This window comes from Epargyreus clarus, unplaced genomic scaffold (genome assembly GCF_041222505.1).
Source record: "Epargyreus clarus isolate Ecla_fem2 unplaced genomic scaffold, WU_Ecla_fem_2.2 ptg000013l, whole genome shotgun sequence".
Taxonomy (NCBI): domain Eukaryota; kingdom Metazoa; phylum Arthropoda; class Insecta; order Lepidoptera; family Hesperiidae; genus Epargyreus; species Epargyreus clarus.
Window position 1 is genome coordinate 536,664 of NW_027332221.1, and position 18,994 is coordinate 555,657.

At 39.1% G+C, this 18,994-nt stretch overlaps 1 long non-coding RNA gene across 1 annotated transcript; it reads left to right on the forward strand.

The window, feature by feature from the left end:
• Positions 1 to 772: 772 nt before the first annotated feature.
• Positions 773 to 8,614, forward strand: LOC140746634 (uncharacterized). Its single transcript, XR_012102786.1, has 2 exons — positions 773 to 1,358; positions 6,547 to 8,614. It is a non-coding gene; the product is annotated as an uncharacterized LOC140746634 (long non-coding RNA).
• The last annotated feature ends 10,380 nt before the right edge of the window (positions 8,615 to 18,994 follow it).

The following is an 18,994-nucleotide window of genomic DNA, read 5'->3' on the forward strand; positions in this document are numbered from 1 at the left end:
GACTGGGTAAGTAAGAACTTCTAATATAGTGTTCTTATGATTTATATCAAAATAAGGTCAAATGAAAACATAATTATTTGACCCAATCAAATTCCTGTAAAACGGCCGGCTAGGCTACTACATGCCTATTTAATAAACTTGGATAGCAAACTTAAGACAATCTGTACCAATCAACATTTGTATTGATTCTTAATTTGTTATATTTAAATATATCCAATAAATTAACTTACGCAGTTTTACGCAGGCGATCCCACCGGCTAAATTGTTGGGGGTGTCTCCAATGAAAGGCTTGAATCAAGCTAGTTATTTTTATTTAATTCCAAGACCTCCACAAACATCGTCCTTGACATCTGCCGTTTCCCGCCATAATACCCTTTTGTTTTTTTTTTAAATCACGAGTACAGCGTTACAGCCAATTAAATATGTGGCCAGCATTATTTTTAGAGTGAAAGGTTTTAAACTAATTTTAATTAGATTTATTTTTATAATGTTGAAATAACGCAGTAAGGTATAATAATAAATGTGACCTTACAATAAATACTAAGAAAAAATGTAAAATGGTGCCGGTCATCGTGGTGGTGGTCATTAAAGTGAGAAGAGCCTGAAACATTGCATACAAAAATGCATATGTATGAAAAAAAATTTTGATATATTTTTTTAACAAAATGTTTTTTTTTCAGACTATAAATACCTACAAACACCTCATACTTTGTAATGATATCAAAAGAATACAAGTTTGAAATATTACATACAAAAATACATGCATATAGTTACGTGTAAGCGACAGCCCTACACGTTAAGGCTGCATCGCGCCAGCCCTACACCGTTCTCACGCTGCATCGTGCTTGCGCTGCATCGGGCCTTCGCGGAACGGCCAACGCTGACGAGGCGCGCAGGTGGCCGTCCCACGCGCGGGTGGCCGTCCCACGTACAGGTGGCCGTCCACCATGGAATCAGTTCACCTCCATCGCGGAAAGTGACTCGACCTATCCCATCAATTTATTTTTTTAATTTCATTTTTGTTAAAACTTGTGTAAAATTTGTGTTAAATTTAAATAAAAATTTAATTTGTTCGCGAAATAGACTGCAATTATTTCCTCGACGCCCAGCTCCCATAACTGGCGCAGTCGAAAGTTCCCGGTTTGTGCGTGTTTCGGACTATCGCAATTAAACGAGGAACCCATAAGTGGCGCAGAACCCATAACTGGCGCAATCGAAAGTTCCCGGTTTGTGCGTGTTTCGGACTATCGCTATTAAACGGGAAACCGAACCATTGAACGAGATCCGGACGTCGGGGAACCCTGCTCAGCTCGCTACATCCAAAAATCGATGTGCAAATACGAGATGAAGCTACTTCTGTGAGTAATAAGTAGATATTAAGTATGTACCTATTGGTTGCAGCTCCTATACAATATATGTCCTTCCTATCCCTATAAATATAATTTTATTGAAAATTTGAGTGAACAGTGACATAAAATCTTTCAAGATTTTTTTATTACGAGCAAATAAGGGTAGTTCACCCAGTTCTCGTCAGGAAATTCGTAGATCTATACGAGACCGTAATCGTAATTTAGATTTATTTGTCATAGAAGAATCATTAAATATGACAGAAAATTCAATGCCAAGTGTAAGTGGAACGGCAATTTCTGCTTCTTTGTCAGACAAAACCGATAAAATTTTTAATGCTTTAAGATTAGTCCCTGAGTTTGATGGAAATTCAAATGTTTTAATTAGATTTTTAAACATATGTGATCAAATTGTATTAGCATATGTCGATCCGGCATCTGGAAATGAGTTAAATAATTATGCAGTGATAAATGGAATTTTAAATAAAATTAAGGGACCCGCGGCTAGAACCTTAGCTACGAATGGCATCCCATCGGATTGGAATGGAATCCGCGCAGCTCTTATTAATACCTTTTCAGATCATCGTGATGAATCTTCATTGTATAGCGATTTATCTATGTTATCTCAAGGTAATGACACACCCCACATTTTTTATGAACGAATTCAGAATTTACTCGGTACAATAATGACATATGTTGAGTTACATGATGATATTTCCACTACCGTTGAAGCTAAACGGACCTTATATAAAAAATTAGCTTTACAGACTTTCCTTAAAGGCTTACGTGAACCATTAGGCTCACGCATACGTTGTATGAGGCCTCCAACGCTTGAAAAGGCCTTGGAGTTTGCTCAGGAGGAATTAAATATTATTTACATGCAAAATAGAAATTCTTATTCACGAAAACTTACACAACAGACACCATCATTCAGAACTAACAATTTTAATCCTTTCTTTAATAAGCAAATTAGCCAGCAGTCACGCATGAATAATTCTCAGATGTTGCCACACTTAAATAAGCCTTATCAAGGTCCATCAAAAACCCAGCAAATGTTTAGGGCTCTACCACGATCGAATATGAGCACTGGTTTTAGGATACCACTTAGGGAAACTCACCCCACACAGCACCAACGCCAGGTCAGTAATCAAATGCACGGACAGCCTATGAGTGGCATTAGCCACCCCAAAGCCCGTACATTGCCACCGACTTCAATGAAACCTGACTGGAGCCGACAAGGTCAGTACCGTTCTCCAAATTATTACCAAGAAATTAATACTAATGAGTATGATAACTGTGATGACATTGACCATAACTTCGTCGATAACTATGACATGAGCTATGACACCCCATCTAACGTAGTTGAACACTTAGTGGGAAACGGTTACATAAATGACCAACAATTTATTGAACAGACTGACGAACAAACGGACGAAAATTTTTTGTCAGCTCAAATTTCAAGTGTCCCAAGATAGAATTAAATTTACAAAATAAAAGACAGCTTCCATACATTCAAATTCATAACCCACCTCTGAAATTATTAATAGATACAGGAGCAAATCAATCCTTTATCAATCCAGAAGCTATAGAAAGATACTATTCGGATTTACCATTATATTACGACCCTTTTATTGTGACAAATATTCATGCTTCTACTAGAAATGACTATTCCATAGAAATACCATGTTTTTCTGAAATTAATGACAATAACCCCGTAAAGCTTTACATTTATAGGTTTCACAATTATTTCGACGGTTTAATAGGTTGTGATTTATTAGAGCAGTGGCAAGCAAAAATTGATTTAGGCTCTCGCATACTTAACACACAGTTTGCAAAAAATAAAATCCATATGTTTGAATCTGGCAGTGTAAATTTAATAGAGGTGATAATACCAGCACAATCTAGCAAAATTATTAAAGTGCCAACTACTATAGCTAACGGTGAAATTATTATAGATAGACAAACCATTTGTGAATGTAGTATTGGTGATTGTTTGACTATTTCTGAAAATAGCCAAGCCTATGTAGAAGTTTCTAACCCTTCTAAAAATGATGTGATTTTCACATTGATCCAACCAATTTCTGCAAGTTTATTCAGTGAACAATCAGTTTCGGCCTATGATTTTTGTAATAAAAATAAAAATTTAGATCGCACTCAAAAAATTTTATCCAGATTACGAACTGATCATTTAAATAAGGAAGAAAGTGCAAATTTATTTGCCTTATGCAAAAAATATGCCGATGTTTTTTATGTAGAAAACGAGCCACTTACATTCACCAATAATATCAAACATCGTATAAAAACTACCGATGAATTTCCTGTTCATTGTAAGACATATAAATACCCTCATGTGCATAGAAATGAAGTACGGGCTCAAATAAAAAGTATGATTGATCAGGGAATTATCAGACCATCTAGTTCTGCGTGGAGTGCACCCATCTGGATTGTACCCAAAAAGGCAGATGCTTCGGGTAAGACTAAGTGGAGACTTGTGGTTGATTTTAGACGACTGAATGAAAAGACTATTGATGACAAATACCCCATCCCTAATATTAACGACATACTTGACAAATTAGGTAAATGCCAATACTTTTCGACTTTGGACCTAGCTAGTGGTTTTTATCAAGTGGAGACTCACCCTGATGACATACATAAAACTGCATTTAGTGTTGACTTTGCTCCCGGACACTTTGAATTTTTAAGAATGCCCATGGGTCTTAAAAATGCCACATCAACCTTTCAGAGAGTCATAGACAACGTTTTACAAGGCTTACAGAATGAAATTTGCGTAGTTTACTTAGACGATATACTTGTATTTTCCACCTCACTACAAGAACATATAGTTAATTTACGTAAAGTTTTTGACCGACTTCGTCAATCCAATTTTAAGATTCAAATGGACAAATCCGAGTTTCTGAAACATGAAACACCGTATTTGGGACATATTATAACATCTGACGGAGTAAAGCCAAACCCTGACAAAATTAGTGCTATTTCAAAGTATCCAATTCCCAAAACTACAAAACAAATTAAAGGATTTTTAGGCTTGCTAGGTTATTACAGACGTTTCATACCTAACTTTGCAAGACTGACCAAACCACTAACTAGCTGTTTAAAAAAAGGTGCAAAAATAACCTTGTCTGAAGAATACATTGAATGTTTTAATCACTGTAAAACACTACTGACAAACGATCCGATATTACAATACCCTGATTTCACTAAGGAGTTTAATTTGACCACAGACGCATCAAACTTTGCACTTGGAGCTATTTTATCACAAGGACCTATAGGTAGTGACCGACCAGTAGCGTACGCATCCAGGACTCTTAATGACAGTGAATTAAATTATTCTACAATTGAAAAAGAATTGCTAGCAATTGTGTGGGCGACTAAATATTTTAGAGCATATCTGTTTGGCCGAAAGTTTAAAATCTTTACAGACCATAAGCCCTTGCAATGGCTCATGAACTTAAAAGAATCGAATTGTAGGTTGACAAGATGGAAATTAAAATTAGCCGAATATGACTTTACAGTAATTTACAAAAAAGGGAGACTTAATATTAATGCAGACGCTCTTTCTAGAGTTGAAATTCATAATGAAGATTTAAACTCAATAGCTGTTAATATCTCAACTTGTTCATCATCAACTGTTACCGCTCCAGATGATAGACCCTTTATAAGCCAATCGTCGACCGACACAGCACCAAACATAGAACCCTTAAGTAGTCCATGTTCCACAGTAACAGCAAACTCTCGTTTTTCTATTACTGACGAATTAATACCTGCGAATGACGTTGAAACTGTCAGATCACGTAGTGAAACCATGCATACCAGTAATGAAGATCCTGTACTTGAAATACCTATTGTCAATGACCCTTTGAATAAATATCATAAACAGTTAATTCTTAATATTTGTGAGCATCCATCTAACCGTAAACCAAAAGTCACAACACCTTTCAACACGTATGAAAAAGTAGTTACAGATATTTCAGCTAATAATTTTCAACAAGATTTAATAAATACAGTAAAAAATTTCATCGACCCAAAGATTCTAACTGCTCTTCTTGTAAATCCGCCTGAAAAAATGCTTACAGTTGTACCAATTTTGCAAGAATTCTTTAAAAATTCATCAATAAGATTAGTCCTAGTTAAGCATGAATTAGAAAATGTCAGCAGCTATTTTGAGCAACAAGATATTATACGCAAGTATCACGAAGGTAAAACGAACCATCGTGGTATCACAGAAACCTATTTATCCCTTTATCATAGATACTTTTGGCCTAAGTTAAAAGAATCTATAAGTAAATTTATAAATTCATGTACTACATGTAGTAGAGCTAAATACGACCGTCATCCAATTCGTCCAGAATTTAAAATTGTGCCACCTCCTAGTAAACCTTTTGAAATGGTACATGCAGATGTATTAACAATTAATCAAGAAAAGTACTTAACTGTAATAGACGCATTTTCTAAATACGCTCAAATATACAAAATATCTGATTGTACAGCCCCAAATATAGTAAAAGCTTTTCTTACCTTGTGCACTCATCATGGATTTCCAATTAATTTAACTACTGACCAAGGAACAGAATTTACTAATCAGGTATTTAGAGAATTTCTTCTGTTACATAATGTACACCATCACACTACTGCACCTTATTCTCCTAATGAAAACGGAATGATTGAACGTCTTCATAGCACCATACTCGAACACTTAAGGTTATTAAAACTACAGTATAAAAATGAATCCACTTCTACTTTAATGAATTATGCTATAATTGCCTACAATAGTTCCGTACATAGTTTAACAAAATGCAGACCCTTTGACTTAATATCTGGACATTTCGATCCGCGTGACCCTACTGACTTAAACTTAAATGAACGACTAATGCAACAATACATTCAAGACCATCGTCATAAAATGGATTTAGTATATAAAATTATTCACGACATTTCACAGACTGAACGTAACACACTTATGTCTCAACAGAATGCACGTAGAGAACCACAGATAGATTATGAAGAAGGACAAGAAGTTTACATTAGGAACCCGGTAGCTACAAGACAAAAAATTGCACCGCGTTACATACATGATAGAGTTATTTCAAACTTACCTGTACATATATACACTTCAAAGAAGCGCACACCCGTAGCTAAAAATAGACTGAAACGTAAACGCAAAACGTCTGGATTGTTACAGATGTCTGGTGATCCTGATACACCTGGCCCAAGCACAAGACATTCGACTTGACAGTTTAAATGATGGTCCTGGCATTCTTCCTTTCAAACTCGGACCTGCAAAAATAACCTCACATTATCACACCTTTTTACATGATATTAATTTTGATGAAATTCAGAAGCAATTAGATTTGACTAAAACTCAGTTAACTGATGTCACAAATAACTTAACTACTAGAGGCTTCGCTCTTTTTAAATATCAAATCATACACTTGTCTGACAAAATTAAGGAAATAAATTCTCAATTAGATACTTTTCTGCCAACAAAAAGAACCAAGCGTGGTTTAATCAATCCATTGGGATCCATAATTAAAAGTATTACGGGAAACCTCGATTATAATGATGCTTTACAGTATGAGCAAATGTTTCATATCTTACAGAAGAATGATGTAGATTTAGCTAATAGTTTAAATAATCACATAAGTTTATATAAGCAGATGTCTTTCCATCAAACAGAAATATTAAGTAATTTAAGTAGCAATCAAGTTAAGTTAGAAAAAGCTTTGACACGCTATATTAATACTACAAGTAATAATACTATACAGCTTACCCGTTATGTCCAATTGTCGCAAATATTAACACTTATAGCTGAAAATATTCAAGATTTGCGATTAGAGATAGATAGAATAGAAAATATTTTAGCGTTTAGCCGTACAAGTACCGTACATCATTCTGTTTTAAGTACTAGTAATGTAATTGATATGTTAAGCAGATTGAAAGATATATGTAACCAAGATCAGATTATTAATTTAGTTGATGCTCGACTCTACTATGATTTAATTAGGTTAGGATGTTATTTCGTAGACAATAAACTCATTATTGTTCTTAAATTTCCCATTGTATCTCCATCAACTTATGACCTTTACCGTTTGTGTCCAGTTCCTAATAAGCACCATGAAGTTATAATTCCCCCATCTCCTTTTGTTGCAACCAACTCCAAGGAATATGCATACATGGAGGCAGAATGCCCGAAGGTCGACACCATATTCATATGCAAGCAACAAATGAGCTATCAAACCAGAACATCTCAGGACTGCATCAGCACACTAATTCATTTACAGAAAATAGATGAAACGTGTCACCCCACGCCTATTTTTCTGTCTCAGGAGGCTCTACTGGAGCTTGACGATCAACACTATATACTATCTTTTCAAACCCCCACGAAAGTACAAACGCTATGTGGACAGGAACGCCATCAAATCATCGAGGGTAGTTTCCTTGCTACTATACCGAGAACCTGCAGCATCAGAACAACAGAATTCACTATCACCAACGTCAACGATAAACTCCGTGGACAGCATTTCGAAATACTTACATTCACAAATTCTGAATTATTAGCCTTGTCATCTTCAAGGAATCGAAAAGCTCATTTCAACATAACTGCAATAGATCTTAATAAACTACATGTCATTGAAGACCAAATATCAATGGAAACTTCACCAAAAGTAACCGACGCCACTTCGATGAGTACTTACCATACTACTCTTCCTCTGTACCTGTTAATCCTACTGGGTACAATTGCTCTCGCTATTGCGTACATAAGGCGATACCGGCGAAATAGAAAATCAGAAGACATATCAAAATCGAATGTTGAAATATCTCTTCAACCGTGTGCAACCTCAAGTGAGCATCACTCGTCGACAGCTACACGAGAGGACAAGAAGGCCGCAATATTTGCACTAAACGTAGGCAAATAGTTGCTCAGCTGGGGCGGGAGAAGTTACGTGTAAGCGACAGCCCTACACGTTAAGGCTGCATCGCGCCAGCCCTACACCGTTCTCACGCTGCATCGTGCTTGCGCTGCATCGGGCCTTCGCGGAACGGCCAACGCTGACGAGGCGCGCAGGTGGCCGTCCCACGCGCGGGTGGCCGTCCCACGTACAGGTGGCCGTCCACCATGGAATCAGTTCACCTCCATCGCGGAAAGTGACTCGACCTATCCCATCAATTTATTTTTTTAATTTCATTTTTGTTAAAACTTGTGTAAAATTTGTGTTAAATTTAAATAAAAATTTAATTTGTTCGCGAAATAGACTGCAATTATTTCCTCGACGCCCAGCTCCCATAACTATATGAACTTTTGTATGACAACACTGATATAATTTTTCACCATAATATTATTCAAACTGCTAAAATCGACAAACACCTCATTAATTGGAATGACGTCAGAAGGAGACAGCAGCTTGAAATATTACATACAAAAATGCATATGTATTTTTTTTTTGTATGGCAACACTGAAATATTGTTCCACAAACTTGTACAGTATATATGTACCATTAAACGCCTCATACAGAAAAAATACGTCAAATGGTGCCGGTCATTAAAGGGAAACAACAGCCTCAAAGTTTACATCCAAAAATACAAATGTATGAAAATTATTTTTTTTTTGTATGGCAACACTAAAATATTTTTTCAAGAAAATGTGAAGTCTATTAGTACCTACAATCGCGTCATACATTATAAGGCAGTCAAAAATATACAACAGCTTGAAATATTACATACAAAAATGCATATGTATGAAAATTATTATTTTTTGTATGGGAACACTGAAATATTATTTTACCCAAATGTTAAAACTGCTAGTATCGACAAACGTCTGATACATTGGAATGACATCAAAAGGAAACAACAGCTTGAAATATGACATACAAAAATGAACATGTATAAAAATTATTATTTTTATATGGTAACACTGAAATATTTTTTCACAAATTTGTACAGTCTATAAGTACCATTAAACGCCTCATACAGAAAACTGACGTTTAGTGATGCTGGGCATGGTGGTTGTGGTCTTTAAAAGGAAACATCAGCCCGCAACACCACATACAAAAATACAAATGTATGAAAATTATTATTTTTTGTATGGCAACACTAAAATATTTTTTACTACAATGTGCAGATTATTAGTATCTACCAATGCCTCATACATTTTAATGGCATCAATACAAGACAACAGCTTCAAATATTGCATACAAAAGTACATATGTATGAAGATTATTATTTTTTGTATGGCAACACTTAAATATTTTGTTACCTAAATGTGAAGTCTATTAGTACCTACAATCGCGTCATACATTATAAGGTTGTCAAAAATACACAAAAGCTTGAAATATTACATACAAAAATGCATATGTATGAAAATTATTATTTTTTGTATGTGAACACTGAAATATTTTTCTACCCAAATGTCTTAACTGTTAATATCAACAAACGCTTCATACATTGGAATGACCTCAGAAGGAAACAACAGCTTGAAATATGGCATACAAAAATGCACTTGTATGAAAATTATTATTTTTTATATGGCCACACTGAAATATTTTCTCACCAATTTATACAGTCTATAAGTACCATTAAACGCCTCATACAGAAAACTGACGTTTAGTGATGCTGGGCATGATGGTGGTGGTCTTTAAAGGGAGACAACAGCCCGAAACACCACATACAAAAATACAAATGTATGAAAATTATTATTTTTTGTATGGCAACACTAAGATATTTTTTAATCAAAATGTGCACAATATTAGTACCTACAAACGCCTCATACATTTTAATGTTACCAATACAAGACAACAGCTTGAAATATTACGTCCAAAAATATATATGTATGAAAATTAATATTTTTTGTATGGCAACGCAAAAATTTTTTTTTTACCAAAATGTGCAGTCTATTAGTACATACAAACACGTCATACATTATAACGTTGTTAAAAATTTACAACAGCTTGAAATGTGACATACAAAAATGCACATGTATGAAAATTATTATTTTTTGTATGGCAATACTGGAATATTTTTTTACACATTGGTACAGTCTATAAGTGCCATTAAGCAAGCAAGCAAGACGGGACTTCATACCCACCGGTCTCTCATATGCCGCGTCTGCGTTTGCAATATGGGGGTGGGTAGGGATTATTCGGGTCTCGAGGGTTCCCTCTTTGCCCGGGCAAATTCTCAAGGGGGTGAATACCCCCCGGATTTTTTAATATTCTTTCATAATAATATAATATTATTAATAATATGATAATATAATGAGACAACATTAAAATTATACCAACCCCGCTGTTTAGCGGGGGGTACGGGACTCGGTCAAATTACCAAGCTGGCAGTCCCCCTCCTGATGGTCGGAGGGAGGAACCAACCCTGGGAGCTCCCGCGGAAGCGGCCGCCCCTCAGGTGGTCGATCGTGAAGGGGCGCGAACCCCTTTAGGTGGGAGTGTGGTCCGGCCTCAGCTCGCTCGTACATCGAGCGAGCGAGGCGGACCACAAACTCCTCCACAGACTGCATTTTAAGGTCGCGCTCCAACACGTCGTTCCTGACGTAGCGACCAGCCCCCACGATCACTCGCAAGGCCAGGTTCTGCTGCGCCTGGAGACGCTGCCGGTTCGACCTAGAGACCAACGCGTACCATGCCGGCGCCGCGTAGGTGAGTCGGGAACGAATGTAGGTCTTGTAGATACCTAGTTTCGTTCGTACCGGTAACCTGGATGTAAGCACCGGTCGGAGCATCGCTCGGGCCACTCGGGCCTGGTGGATCGAGTGCTCCACCTGCGGGGTCATACGCAACGAGCGATCGATGCTACATCCTAGGTATTTAACATGGGTCTGCCAAGCTACCTCCGTTCCCCGGAGACGTAGCGGCGACGGCATAATACGCTTGCGGCTGAATAGTATTGCGACTGTCTTACCGACATTGACAGCCATGCGCCACTTATCCAGCCACATAGGTAATAGGTCGAGCAGGCGCTGCATCCTGGCGGCAGCTAGTTCAGCTCGGCGGGATGACGCGAAGTACGCACTGTCGTCTGCGAACAACGCGAGCATAACGTCCCGTTCCCACTCCTCCAGGTGACCGCGAAGGGTGGGAACGTCGTTGGTGTATAGCGAGTAGAGCCACGGCGAGAGGCAGCTTCCCTGCGGCACCCCCGCACATATGGGCCTAGGGTCTGAGGCGACGTCCTCGACCGAAATATAGAACTGCCGCTCACTTAGAAACGATGCTATCAACCGTGTCAGCCCCGCCGGGGCAGGTGTATCCATCATTTTGCACACGAGCCCACTGTGCCATACACGGTCGAACGCCTTCTCTATATCAAGAAAGACGCCGACGGTGTGACGGCCGTAATTAAGTTCGGATGCCAAATGATGGATAACCCGCGTGAGCTGTAGCGTTGTAGAGTGGCCAGCGCGGAATCCGAACTGCTCGTCCCTTATATTAAGGAACGGGCGCAGTCGTTTCAGCGCCAGCCTCTCAAACAGCTTGGCTGTGGTTGACAGCAGGGTTATGGGGCGGTAGCTACCCGGGAGACGGCGGTCTTTCCCCGGTTTCGGGAGGACGATTACCTTCCCTAGTTTCCAGATGGTCGGGAAATGGCTGGTGCGAAGGATGCCGTTGTAGACCCGGGTCAGAGCGACCAGGGCCCCTCGGGACAGCATACCAAGCGCCATGTTAGGGATCCCATCGTGGCCTGAGGCCTTACGCCTGGATAGACGTGAGGCCGCCTTCCTTACCTCTGTGGGAGAGATAAACTCAATCCCTTCGAGTGCCGGAGTCGGACCCCTAAGGAAATCCCTTACTCTACCCTCTACCTGCTCATGGTGCGCGGAGACGTACGGTGCGGGTGGGTGCGGTGAGAATTGCACTTGCATGTACTCCGCAAGCACCTCCGCGCGGTCCTTTGCTGCGTGGATCCGCCGCCCCTCGCCATCTAGGAGGGGGGTGACGGGGACCTTAGCTCGAGTTAGCTGTCTGTTCAAATGGTGAAGTGACGTCTGCGTCTCGCTCGCCTGGTCGATCCTCATCTCCCAGGCGGCACCTCGCAGCTCCGCCATCTCAACATACAGCCGCTCGGCCAACGCATTGAGGTCACGCTTGACCCGGGGGCATCGGGTGCGCGCCCAGAGCTCACGCAGTCTACGCTTTTTAGCGAGGGCCTCGCTCAGACGAGCTGGGAGAGGTGTTGAGTAGCGACCCGCCTCCACAGGGATCTGGGTGGTCGAGGCCGCCAGGGCATTCTGTATAGAGGTTTGTAATACCTCGGTGGCGGCCTCGATTCCCTCGGGTGAGGAGAGAGGGCCGCTGAATTTAATAAATGGTAAAAGGTTCTTAAATTTCTCCCAGTCCGTCTTACTGCGGGCTCTGGGGGGCTCTACACACGCCGCCCCTACACCAAGGGTGACCAAGATGGGCAGGTGTTGTGTGTCTAGGTCATACAACACCTCCACGTGGACTGGACACGGGAGGTTCTTGTGAAATACTATGTCCAGGACATCGGGACGGTGGGACTCAACCGAGGGGATATGGGTGGGAGCCTCGGGCCCCTGTACCTCATACCCTTTGGCCTCGGCGTCTAGGTACAGCTTCCGACCCGCGGGGCTGATGACTCTAGAACCCCACGCCAGATGTTTTGCGTTGAGGTCACCAGCCACCAAGGTCGGAGCACCACCGTCCAAGATGTTATGGATGTCCTGCGGGTCAAATTGGGGACCTGGCGGGCGATATGCCGCGTAGAGACGCAGCTCTCCTTCCGCCACTTTAAGCGCGACCCCTATAGAGCGCGTAAACTTAAAGGGCGGTAGTGACAACTCCTCGTGTACTACGTCGTGACGGACCGCCACCGCGGTGCCCCTGTAGGGGAGCCCCTCTGGTGTGGTCTCGTCTCGCCGATACACGTGGTAGTTGGGCAACTTCAGGTCGAGGCCTGGCCGCAGCTTGGTCTCGCCCAGGAGCACGACATGTATGTCCTGTTCGTGTGCGAGACGTCGCAGCGCGCTCAGCCATTAAGCGCCTCATGCAAAAAAATGACGTACAATGGCGGCAACAGCTTGAAATCTTCGATAATCCTGTAGAAAATGCATTTGTATGAAAACATTTTTTTTGTATATGGCAACATTGGATGTTCGATTTTTTACATAGGGTCCATTTGAAATAAAAAATATCTCCCATTCATAACTTATATGCTCTGTCTACGGTTTCCGCCCAAGTACTCAAAAAGTGAAAATCGTGAAAAAAAATTCTGTATCCCAGTGTTGCCAGTTGATTAAGATGAAAATGGTCAAATGTCATTACGGCACCCAAAAAAAAAACAGTTCTGTGAAAAAATTTCATTAAAAATATTTCTCCTTCTACTTTTTGCATTTTTGAATGGAAAGTTCCAAAAAATGTATGAACGATGAAAAAAAAAACTTAACCTGGCAACACTTCGAGCCGAGCTCCATGACCGCCCAGTACAAAGCGACTTGCTCAAATGTTGCCAACCTCAAAATATTTCACTTCGAAAAATGCATTTTTTCGTACATTTTACAAAATGGCTGACACAAGGTGCGCCATCTGGTTTAAAAAAAATAAAAAGTAAACCCCCTGTAAAACATTTCCATTAAAAATGTTTCTCCTTCTACTTTTTACAGTTTTGAATGGAAAGTTCCAAAAAAAGTATGAACGAAGAAAAAAACTCCTAAACCTGGCAACACTACAAGTCACACTCCACAACCGCCCCATACAAGGCGATTCGCTGAAATGTTGCCAACCTTAAAATATTTCAATTCAAAAAATGCGTTTTTTCATACATTTTACAAATTGCCTGACCAACGATCCGCCATCTGGTTAAAAAACTAAATAAATCCGATTTGATAAAATAGAGCATATATCCGAGAAAAAAAACGAAAAAAATCAAAAAAATATTTAAAAAAACACATCAGTGCCACCCCGCGAACACACCACGAAAAATGAAAAATTTCAAACTCAAGTATCTCGGCGGCCATCTTGTTTTTTAAACTTTTTCTAATTTCATCGTATCAGTCGCCCTCAAATTAGCCGGAAACGATACCGATCTTGGTTAGGTGCAAAATAAAAAAAAAAGTTGCCCAATCCAGCTCGGCCGCCATCTTGAATTTTGAAAGTTTCAGATTTTTCCCATAGACACGGAGGCAACCACTCCTTCAGGTCGATGAAGTCGATTTTTCGTAAAACTGAAAAAAAAATCCTGCGGCCAGTGTTGCCAGTCGACATCGACGAAAATGGTCAAATGTCATTACGACAGCCAAAAAAAATATTCCTGTGAAAAATGTTCATCAAAAATATTTCTCTTTCTACTTTTCATATTTTTGAATGAAAAGTTTGAAAAATTGTAAGAGTGGGGAGAAAAAAACTCAGACCTGGCAACACCTCGGACCGAGCCACATGACCGCCCCGAACAAAGCAAATCGCTCAAACGTTGCCAACCTCCGAATATTTCACTTCAAAAAATCTGTTTTTTCATACATTTTACAAATCGCCTAACAGACGACCCGCCATCTTGTTGAAAAAAAAATTAAATCCGATTTGGCAAAATTGAGGATATATCCGAAAAAATTTAAAAAAATGGCAAGAAAATATTAAAAATCCCAAGAGATACAACCTCCCAAAAACACAATACAATACAATACAATACAATACTCTTTATTGTACACCAGATGTATAGTAACAAACAGAAATACACAATAAACATTAATTAAAGGTACAACTGGCGGCCTTATCGCTAAATAGCGATCTCTTCCAGGCAACCGTTTACAAATAGGAAGAAAGTAATATTGTATAAAAAGAGATCCAGGGTAGGGGTGTACATAAGTATAATGTAGCGAGAGTCATATTTTAAATATATCAGCAGCTAGAGTAGTAAAGAATGGAAGAAAAGGAAAGAAAGAGGAGAATACATAAAGTAGGAAATAATAGAATAGTATAAAAATAACAGAGTAACTAGGAAGCAGATTATAATGATAGATAAAATTCTTTTACCTGATTTTTAAAAGAATCCAGTGACTGTGCACGTCGGATAGTAATTGGTAAGGCATTCCATAGGCGCACAGCCACTGAAGTAAAAGATTTACTAAAGAATGATGAAGAAGAAGAAGGAATTAATAGGGAAAGGTTTTTATTGGAGCGCAGTAAATGTGTATCGTGAGACAGATGCAAGTAATGGAAACGCTCTTTTAAATAATTAGGTGTGTTAGGGTTAAACAAGATGCAGTATAAAGCAAAAAGTATATGAGTATTCCGACGAAGGCGAATTGGGAGCCACTTGAGTTTTTTACGATACTCAGAGACGTGATCATAATAATAATAATAATAATAATATTCTTTATTGTACCCAAAAAAGAACACAAAACAAAACATACAATTTTAGACGATACAAAAGGCGGTCTTATCGCTAAAACAGCGATCTCTTCCAGACAACCTTAGGATGAGGAGTTAAAGAAGAGATGACTTAAAATAATAGGGAGGGTGCAATTAAATGATAGATGCAGGACTAATATATAAAATTAAGTGTAAATATAGAGATAGCATACTATAGAACAAATAATAAATAAAGGGGAAAGAAGCTAAAAAATAAAATTACAAAAAGAAAGTTAACACAGTTTTATAGGTGAATAGCAAGAGCACAGATTTTGGGAGGAAAAATAGTTAGAGGTGAAGGTAGTGAGATTTTACGAATTCCAAATATGAATCGGATAAATAAGTTTTGGATACGCTCAAGCTTATTTAATTGCTCCACGGTTAGATCTAGATAGCAAACATCTGCATAGTCAAGGATAGGATGCAGTAGACATAATGAAAGCGAGATTTTCGTCGCAATTGGTAGGAAATTGCGAAGCCTCCGGAGGGATCCCATGGCCGAAAACACTTTCCTGCTCACCTCGTTGACCTGAGGAACCCATGAAAGATAGCAATCCATGTAGATACCTAAGTTTTTCACTTTTTCTCTTAGAGGTACGTGGATGCCGTCAAAGAAAATTAAAGGTAGATGAGCAAAATCGACCTTATGCAATAATCTAGAGCTACCAATTACAATAGCTTGGGTTTTTTTCTGGATTTACTTTTAATCCATGCAACTGGCACCAGTTCGAGATACGAGTCAGATCAGTATTTATAATACCGATGGCTTTAGGTAAGTCATCAATCGGGGATTTATAATAAATCTGTAAGTCATCGGCATAAAGGTGGTAGAATGAAGATAAATTATGAGATATTGAATCGATATAAATAGAAAAGAGGAGAGGAGACAACACGCCACCTTGCGGTACGCCAGCAGTAATGGTTGACCAAGTTGAACAGCTGTCATTAACCATTATTCGCTGTCTGCGCCCATACAAGTAACTCTGAAACCAGTCAATCACAGCCGGAGATATGTTAATAGACTGTAAGGTAGCAAGCAAGATGTCGAAATCCACTGTATTAAATGCATTGCTAAAATCAAGTAATGTTAACACAGTTACCTCCCTCCGGTCCATTCCCAAACGGATGTCGTCCGTAACTTTCAGTAAAGCAGTCGTCGTACTATGACCAGGTCTGAAGCCGGACTGGTAAGGATTTAGAAGATTATGCGAGGAAAGAAAGGAACTAAGCTGGTTATATATAAGACGCTCAAAAACTTTGGATAGAAATGGAAGGATGGATATTGGACGGAAATCGGAACAACAAACAGGACTTGTCTTTTTAGGTAAGGGAATAATTTGAGCGTCTTTCCATACTGAGGGAAATAAACTACGGGAAATAGAATAATTAAGGATGTATGTGATGACGGGTGTTACAAGATCTAGGATGGGAATGATCATATTACGACTAATGCCATCACTGCCAACGGAATCCGAATGGATTGAGAGGATACATTTCTTAACATCACGACTGTCGAATTGACTAAATGAAAAAGCGGGATAGTCAGGAGCGGGCCGTACAGAAAGAGTGTTCAAAGTAGTTTGTTTCAAGTTGCTATCAATGCAAGAAATAGTTGAGAAAAACTGATTAAGACAGTTGAGGCTAATATTACTAGGGAAGGAATTGTTACGCGGTTTCCCAACTCCTAGCGATCTAAGAAACTTCCAGACTTTTGCCGGATCTGTATCTTGAATAGAATTGTGAATATGGCGTCGTTGTGCAACTCTACACACCTTATTGCAACGATTCCTAATGATCTTATATTTTAGTTGGTTTTTATTACTAGGATCTGACTTGTACCTCGATTTGGCGTTGTTCTTCTTGGCGATTATTGCTTTAATCTCCTCAGTCAACCAAAGAGCACGAAGATGACGGACACGACCAGGACGAACAGGGGCATGCAAATCAAGAATCTGCACTAGAAGAGAGTTAAAGATAGCCACCTGTTCGTCAATGTTGTCAGCACTATAAATGGGGCTCCAATCAGCTTTGGCAATATCAGAACGGAAAGCGTCGATGTCCATGTTGTTAAAATTGCGCCGAAGAAGTATCCTTGACTTAGCTTTGGGAGGTTTTAGTTTATAAGATAGAAAAATGAGATCATGGTAGGAGAAAGCGTCAGCAGCACATTGACCATGCTTAGATACATGGTCAAGAGAGGATACAAATATCAAGTCAAGAAGTGACGGGATAGAATTTGGAAATGAGTGAGTTGCAGAAAGAGGTAGAATGTGTAAATTGGCTGCTTCTGCTAAAGATTTCAGACGAGTAGCTCTTATGTCGTTTTTAAGAAGGCATGTATTAAAATCTCCCATAAGTATGGAGTGAGAATAAATGGGACAAAGATCTTCCAAAATTTTTTCGAAAGAGGAGAAGTAGTCTACATTTAAAGAGGGACTTTAAATTACTCCTAGGAGTAACTTGGCATTGGAGAATAAAACTTCGACAAAGAGACACTCCGCTTCACTTCCAGGTTGAGATAATGTTGACATATGGAGAATGGAAAAGGGGATGTGTGAACGTAAATAAATAGCAACACCGCCACCGCCCCGGCCAGTGCGATCATTGCGAATCAAGTGAAAGCCCGGAAGTGAGAAAGATGTAGATGGGAGGCAAGGTTTCAACCATGACTCTGAAACAAGGACTGCATGAATATCTTTGCTATCAAAAGTACTAATGAGATCGGGGTAATGTGCTGGAATACTCTGTGCATTAATGTGACAGACATTGAAATTTTTCTGCAAATTACAAAAATGAGTTTCTAACGTGGTATGTAGGGAGGAAATGCTTTGAAAACTGTCATCGCTGCTTAACTCGTCGGAAGATGAAGAAAAGGATACATAAGGCAAGCTATCATTACTACTAGTTGCTGACATAACATGAAAATAAATATTACTATTAAACTACAACTATTATACTAAAAAAGGCAAACAATATTAAAATAATAATTATAACAAACAAACATTAATCATTTAGGTCTAACACCTACCAGCTACATATTATGAATCACAGGTAATATGTAACTAAAATATAAACATAATACAAATACTGAAATACACTACACTTTATAAAATTACTAATTAAAAAATAAAAATTAAAAACAATAATGGTAATAAGATAAAGAAAATGATAAAACGGAACGCAATCTACATTGGTAAACACTAAACGTCAGGTTAGACAACTAACAGACGTCACCGCACTGGGCACCGTGAGGCAGT